Below are 6,391 nucleotides of genomic sequence, written 5' to 3' on the forward strand. Positions count from 1 at the left end.
CAAGAATCTTTTATTAGAACCTGGCCTTCAGATTATTATGAAGGAATATTTGTCAAGGTAGCAGGCTATGACATATTTGACTTGGCACTTTGTTAGCTTGGCTCTAACTCTAAAGGATTTTAGTCCTGTGGACTGTGCCCATAAATGTATCGCTCGGATCTCTGCCTTCATCTTCAGATGGCTTTTTTTTTTTTTTTTTTATGTCTGCAAGGGTGAGCATAACAAAATACCACAGACTGGATAGCTTAAGCAACAGAAGTTTATTTTCTCACAGCTCCAGAGCTCCAGGTCCAAAGTCAAGGTGTTATCAGGGTTGGTTTCTGGCAAGACCTCTCTTCCTTGCCACCTTCTTGCTGTGTCCTCACGTGGCCTTTTCTCTGCATGCACCTGGAGAGAAAGGGAACTCTCCCGGGTCTCTTCTTCCTCTTTTAAGGATACCAGCCCTATTAGATTAGGGCCTCACCCTATGACCTCATTTTCACGGGGCCCTGAGGATAGGAATTTGACATATCTTCTGGGGAACATAGTTTAACCCAGTGAATTTTAACAAAGGTTACTGTGATGTTGAATGACTCAGCTATCCTTCTGACCATCCGTGCGTGTGCTAGGCTGTGATTCAGTGATGTCTTAAAGAAACGGTCTACACTGGTAGTGGCAGTTGACGGGCCCTCAGGGTTGTACCTTTTAGCAGATGTACCTGTACAGTGATCCGCAGGGGCTGAAGGGCTTGGTTTGTTCAGTGAGGAGTGAGATCAGGTTAGTCCACACCACAGACTTTTGCTGGGTAATTGCTTCTCTGGCTCTACCTTCTGTCCCATGATTGCATAGAATCTTGGACAAAATTTGCGCTCACAGCCTGACTCCTGGGCTTGAGGCCTGGTTCTGCTAATACCTAAATGTATGGCCTTGGGCAACATATATACCAGCAGCTTGCAAACTGCAGCAGCAGAAGCCCCTGGAGGATTTGATATAACAGCCTGCTGGGTCCCACCCTCCAGAGCCTCTGATCTAGAAGGGCCTGAGGCTGACTCAGACATTTGCATTTTTAACAAGTTTGCTGGTGATGCCGGTAACACTAGCCTGGGGATTACACTTTGAGAACTGTCATTATATACCATTGCCTACCAAGGAAAACCTAGGCAACCAACAAACTTTATTATTATTATTTTTTATTTTTTTTATTTTTTTAACCAACAAACTTTAAAATCATTTTATTTCTTTTTTTAAAGATTTATTTATTTATTTTAGAGAGAAGGTACATGCGCAGACGAGCGTGGGGTGGGAGAGTAGAGGGGTAGAGGGAGAGAAAGAATCTCAAGCAGACTCCCCCCTGAGCACTGAGTCCAACACAAGGCTCCATCCCATGACCCTGAGATCATGACCTGAGCCAAAACCAAAAGTTGATGCTCAACCAACTGAGCCATCTAGGCACCCCGACTAAATGGAAAACATTTTAAATATACCAAAGTAGAGAAAACAGTAGAATGGATCCCTGTATATTCACTCTGCTGCAGGGCCAGCTTCGTGAGTGTGTAGGACCTGTGCGCACAGGGCTCTGTGTTCAGAGGACCCCAGGTTTGGTTTAATGCTTTGCTGTTGCTGTCTGGGAATTCTTCATAATTTCTATGAAGGAGGCCTGCATTTTCATTTTGCACTGGGCTCTGTAAATTATGTAGCTGATTCAGCCCCCTAGATTCAATTATGACCAATATTTTGCCAATCTTTTTTTTTTTTAAGATTTTATTTATTTATTCATGAGAGACAGAGAGAAGCAGAGACACAGGCAGAGGGAGAAGCAGGCTCCATGCTGGGAACCCAATGTGGGACTTGATCCAGGGACTCCAGGATCATGTGCTGAACAGAAGGCAGATGCTTAACCGCTGAGCCACCCAGGGATCCCATATTTTGCTGATCTTAATTAGCAAAATTTTATTGAAGACCAATGCAATGTGCCAACTACTGCACTAGGTAGTGAGCATCAGAAACAAGGTGGGATCCTGGCTTTGGAGGGTCTGATGGTCTAGTAGAGATAAAGCTGCTAGATGTAGCAAATAGAAATACAGGATACCCAGTTAAACAAGGCCTTAGTTTAAGTATATGTATGCCCCAGATATAAGTTTTAGACTCCAAATTTTTCTGGCGGACACCCTATCGGTAAAGTCCAGGTACATGCACTCAATAATGTTCATTTATTTATTTATGCATAGTACTCATGTACTACTATCATTAGTTAATATCTTAAGGTGAGAGTTATTTTAGTCTTGAGTGCCTGGGTGACTCACTGGTTAAATGCCTGATTCTTGATTCCAGCTCAGGTCATAATCTCAGGGTCTAGAGATTGAGTCCCACATCAGGCTCCATGATCAGTGCTGAGTCTGCTTGAGATTCTCTCTTCCTCTCCCTCTGTCCCTCCGGCTCCCTGCATACGCACTCTCCTCCCACCCTCTCAAATAGCTAATAAATCTTTTTTTTAAGAACGAGTCATTTTAGGGATGCCTGGGTGGTTCAGTGTTTGAGCATCTGCCTTTGGCTCAGGTCGGGATCCCATGTCTGGGATCCCGTCCCTCATCGAGCTCCCTGCAAGGAGCCTCTGCCTGTGTCTCTGCCGCTCTCTGTATGTCTCTCATGAATAAATAAATAAATGTTTTTTTTTTAAAAGAAAGAGTTATTTTAATCTTAAGAAAGGCAGTATGTTTATTGGTTAAGCGCCAGGAGTCTGGAGCCAGACTCAGCTGGCTTCAGGCCTCTCCTCCTTCTGTCCCCCACCTCTGTACACCATGGTGAACAACCATGATGGCTATAGCATCGGGGTGCTGTGGGGTTCCCACACCACTGCAGAGTGCTGATGATGGTGGGGTACACGGTGATTGCTCAGGAAGCCACTGCAGCATCTCAAGATCCTAGGAGAATTGATAATAAATGATAACAGGTAGGATAGATCAGTTTAAACAGTTACAGCTCCAGCCAACTGTCATCATTCGAAGTATGATCATTCAGACAACTCTCTTTCTCTCAGTTGTATGAATTGTGCATATTATTGTTTTAACTATAGTAAAATGCACAAGACATAAAATGTACTATTGTAACTATTCTTAAAGATTTTATTTGTTTGTTTATTTATTTGAGAGAGAGTGAGCTGCTCCATGAGTGAGCAGGGCAGGAGGGGGAGCAGAGGGAGAGGGACAAGCAGACTCCCTGCGGACCCTTGGGCCTTGGGGCTCAATCTCAAATCCCTGAGATCATGACCTGAGCCAAAATCAAGAGTTGGATGCTCAACTGACCGAGCTGTCTGGGCATCCCGATTATAACTGTTTTTAAGCATATGGTTCAGTAAGAAGTATATTCACATTGTTACAGCCTATCTCCAAGACTTAGCTTCCCAAACTGAAACTCTTGTACCCATTAGATGATAGCTCCCCATTCTTCCTCCCTCCACCCCTCAGCCCTTGGCAACCCCCATTATACTTTCTGTCTCTACGAGCTGGACTACTTTAGATCTCTTGTGTGAGTAGAATCATAACATTATTGGTCTTTTTGTGACTGGCTAATTTCACTGAGCATAACGTCCTCAAGTTTCATCCATGCTGTAGCAGGTGACAGGATGACCTTCTTTTTCAAGGTTGAATAATGCTCCACTATAGGGATGGGCCACATTGTGTTTATCCATTCACCTGTCAGTGGATACCTGGATTGCTTCTCCTTGTTGAGTACCATGAATAACGCTGCTATGATCATGAGTACATGTACGTTACTTATAACCAGTGTATCCTACAAGTAGCAACAACCTTAGCCACCGTCATTTAGTTATTTGTGTAGCTCAGGCTTGTACAACCAGAAACTGTAAGAAAAACACCTAAACCCTGGGACACAGCCTCTGATATCCACATTTCCTGAAATCCATCCAGTGCCTGCATACAATAAATATTTTGGTGAACAAATAGGTCTGAAAAAAAGTTGAATTTATACCTCCCCTAAGGAGATGTTTTGAGGATCAAATAGGATAATGCACTTTGGAAATGGTAAAGGTGTCTTTATAAAAATATAGGTGTTGCTATTAGTTATTAGCGTAGCTTCTTCTGTCCTAGATTTCCTTCCGTTCTTCTGCTGTCTCTGTCTCTACCATCTGTAGGGAAGGGAAAAACACCCCTGTTGCCCACAATTCCCTCTTTCTCAGATTTTCTTCATTTTGGTATTTTGTGAATCTTCAATTTCCTGCCTGCTTGTCTCGTGGGATTAAAGAGGCCAGTCCAATCCCAATGGGCCATGTATGATTTCTGCACTTTTCCCACGGCCAGGCTCAGGGCTACTGCCCAGCTCTCCCTAATAACTGCTGAACTAGGGGCTCCCCCAAGAAGCTAAAAACACAAGAAGCCTATCTTCCAGGAGGTGGGGGGGGGAGTTGTGAGCCTCTACCTATGAATTATTAATGTACCCCATTTGCTACAAGGTTTCAGGACTAATTAATCATCCCCTTACAAAGAGTCTGCTCATCTTTCTGCAGCGGCCTTTGGGCTGGCTTCTTGAGGCCCCTGGGTGCACAGGTTTCAAGAGCTGTGCATGTGGTACTGGGCTGGAGCAGGTCCCCCCCCTGGCTTTGACTCCCAGGGTGGGAGGCCGAGAGGTTCTGTGACCCTGGCTGGAAAGAGAAAATGCTAATGACTTGCTCCAGGTGAGTTATCACAGTTGTTGGGGTACCTGGTGATAGAAAAATCAGCCAAGGGGCACCTGGGTGGCTCAGAGATTGAGCATCTGCCTTTGGCTCAGGTCGTGATCCCAGGGTTCCGGGATCAAGTCCTGCATCAGGATCCCTGCAGAACCTGCTTCTCCCTCTGCCTGTGTCTCTGCTCCTCTCTCTGTGTCTCTCATGAATAAATAAAATCTTGAAAGATAAAGAAAAATCAGCCAAGAACATTCACCGTTGCCTTATTATTCATGCTCATTATATACATCGAATGGCAGGATGGGGGTCCACCTCCTTCCTCCTCAGCAAACCCCCCCCCCACCTTTTAGCAGAGAGACTTAGGAGCTGTGGGGCTCAGTTCTCTTATCACATGTGGCCACTGGAATAAAGTAGGGGGAAAGATCTTCATGTGAGAAGATCCAGTCCAGCGGGAGCCTGTGGCAGCTGGGATCAAAGTTCACATCACTTTTTCTCGTGCTGCCTGGGCTTCCGGCCACACTGCAGACGATCCTTGGGAAAGTGAACATGATATTTTCTCATTCTGAAGCCTCTTGCTTTTCCCTAATGCATTTCCTCATGATGCCGCATTTTATTTATTTATTTTTTAAGATTTTATTGATTTATTCATAGGAGACACACAGAGAGAGGCAGAGACATAGGCAGAGGAAGAAGCAGGCTCCCTTCAGGGAACCTGATGTGGGACTTGATCCCAGGACCCCGGCATCATGACTTGAGCCGAAGGCAGATGCTCAACCACTGAGCCACCCAGGTGTCCCTGATGTCACATTTTAAAATCCTTTCTTCCTGTCCCTTTCCTTGTCACTCCATTATTCTTCACCCTTGTTTCTTTAATCAGAGGTTGCTCTGAGAGTTGAGTATTAGTTCTGGTTGCTGTGTCCTAAAGCTTTTGGATAAAAGAGACCACACCACACGTCAGATATGTTAAAATTCCTTCGTTCATATTGCAGCCATTAAAAAAACCCAACTCACTAGTCCTAAGGAGTCCTGGAGAATTAACTAATGGTTTCAAAACCTAGTAGGAGGAAAGAATGACTCTTTTGGTTTGCCTTTCCAACCTGACCTGTAGTCCTCTAGACATTTCTCATTCTAGAACATTTCGGCTTCTACAAATAAAGAAGGAATGATAGAACTGGAATATCTGTAAATATTTCAGTGTGTATGTCTAAAAGATGAAAGCTTGCTTTCAATACATAACCATGATTTAACTACTGCCTCTAAAAATACCCAGTCAGTGTCCAAGTGTTTGCAAATGAAATAAGGAATTTAAGCAAGAATCATCTATGAGTACAAACCACATAAAAAGAGACAACCAGATATTATCTGCCTCCTGTTGGAAGTTCACAATATCTGCAAATAAAGTATTCCTTTAAAAAAATGGAACTCAACTGGATCAAGTCTTTAAATCTAACTACCAGTTACAGGATATATTGGCGTCAGAGGAACATATTTATACCACAAGGATGTTGTCAGCAAAATCCAGGATGTGGAAAACTATATAAGGCAAATGACCTGATTCCTTCAACAACAACAACAAAAAATTGCAAAGGTAAAAACAACAACACAGGAAAACCTATACACTAAAGGAGATTTAAGAGATGTTGACAAAATGTGATGTGCAGACCTTGTTTGGACCCTGCTTCAAACAAACCAAATGTAGAAGCATTAATGAGACAACTGGGGAAATTTGGA

Source organism: Nyctereutes procyonoides, unplaced genomic scaffold (genome assembly GCF_905146905.1).
Source record: "Nyctereutes procyonoides isolate TBG_1078 unplaced genomic scaffold, NYPRO_anot_genome, whole genome shotgun sequence".
Classification (NCBI taxonomy): Eukaryota; Metazoa; Chordata; class Mammalia; order Carnivora; family Canidae; genus Nyctereutes; species Nyctereutes procyonoides.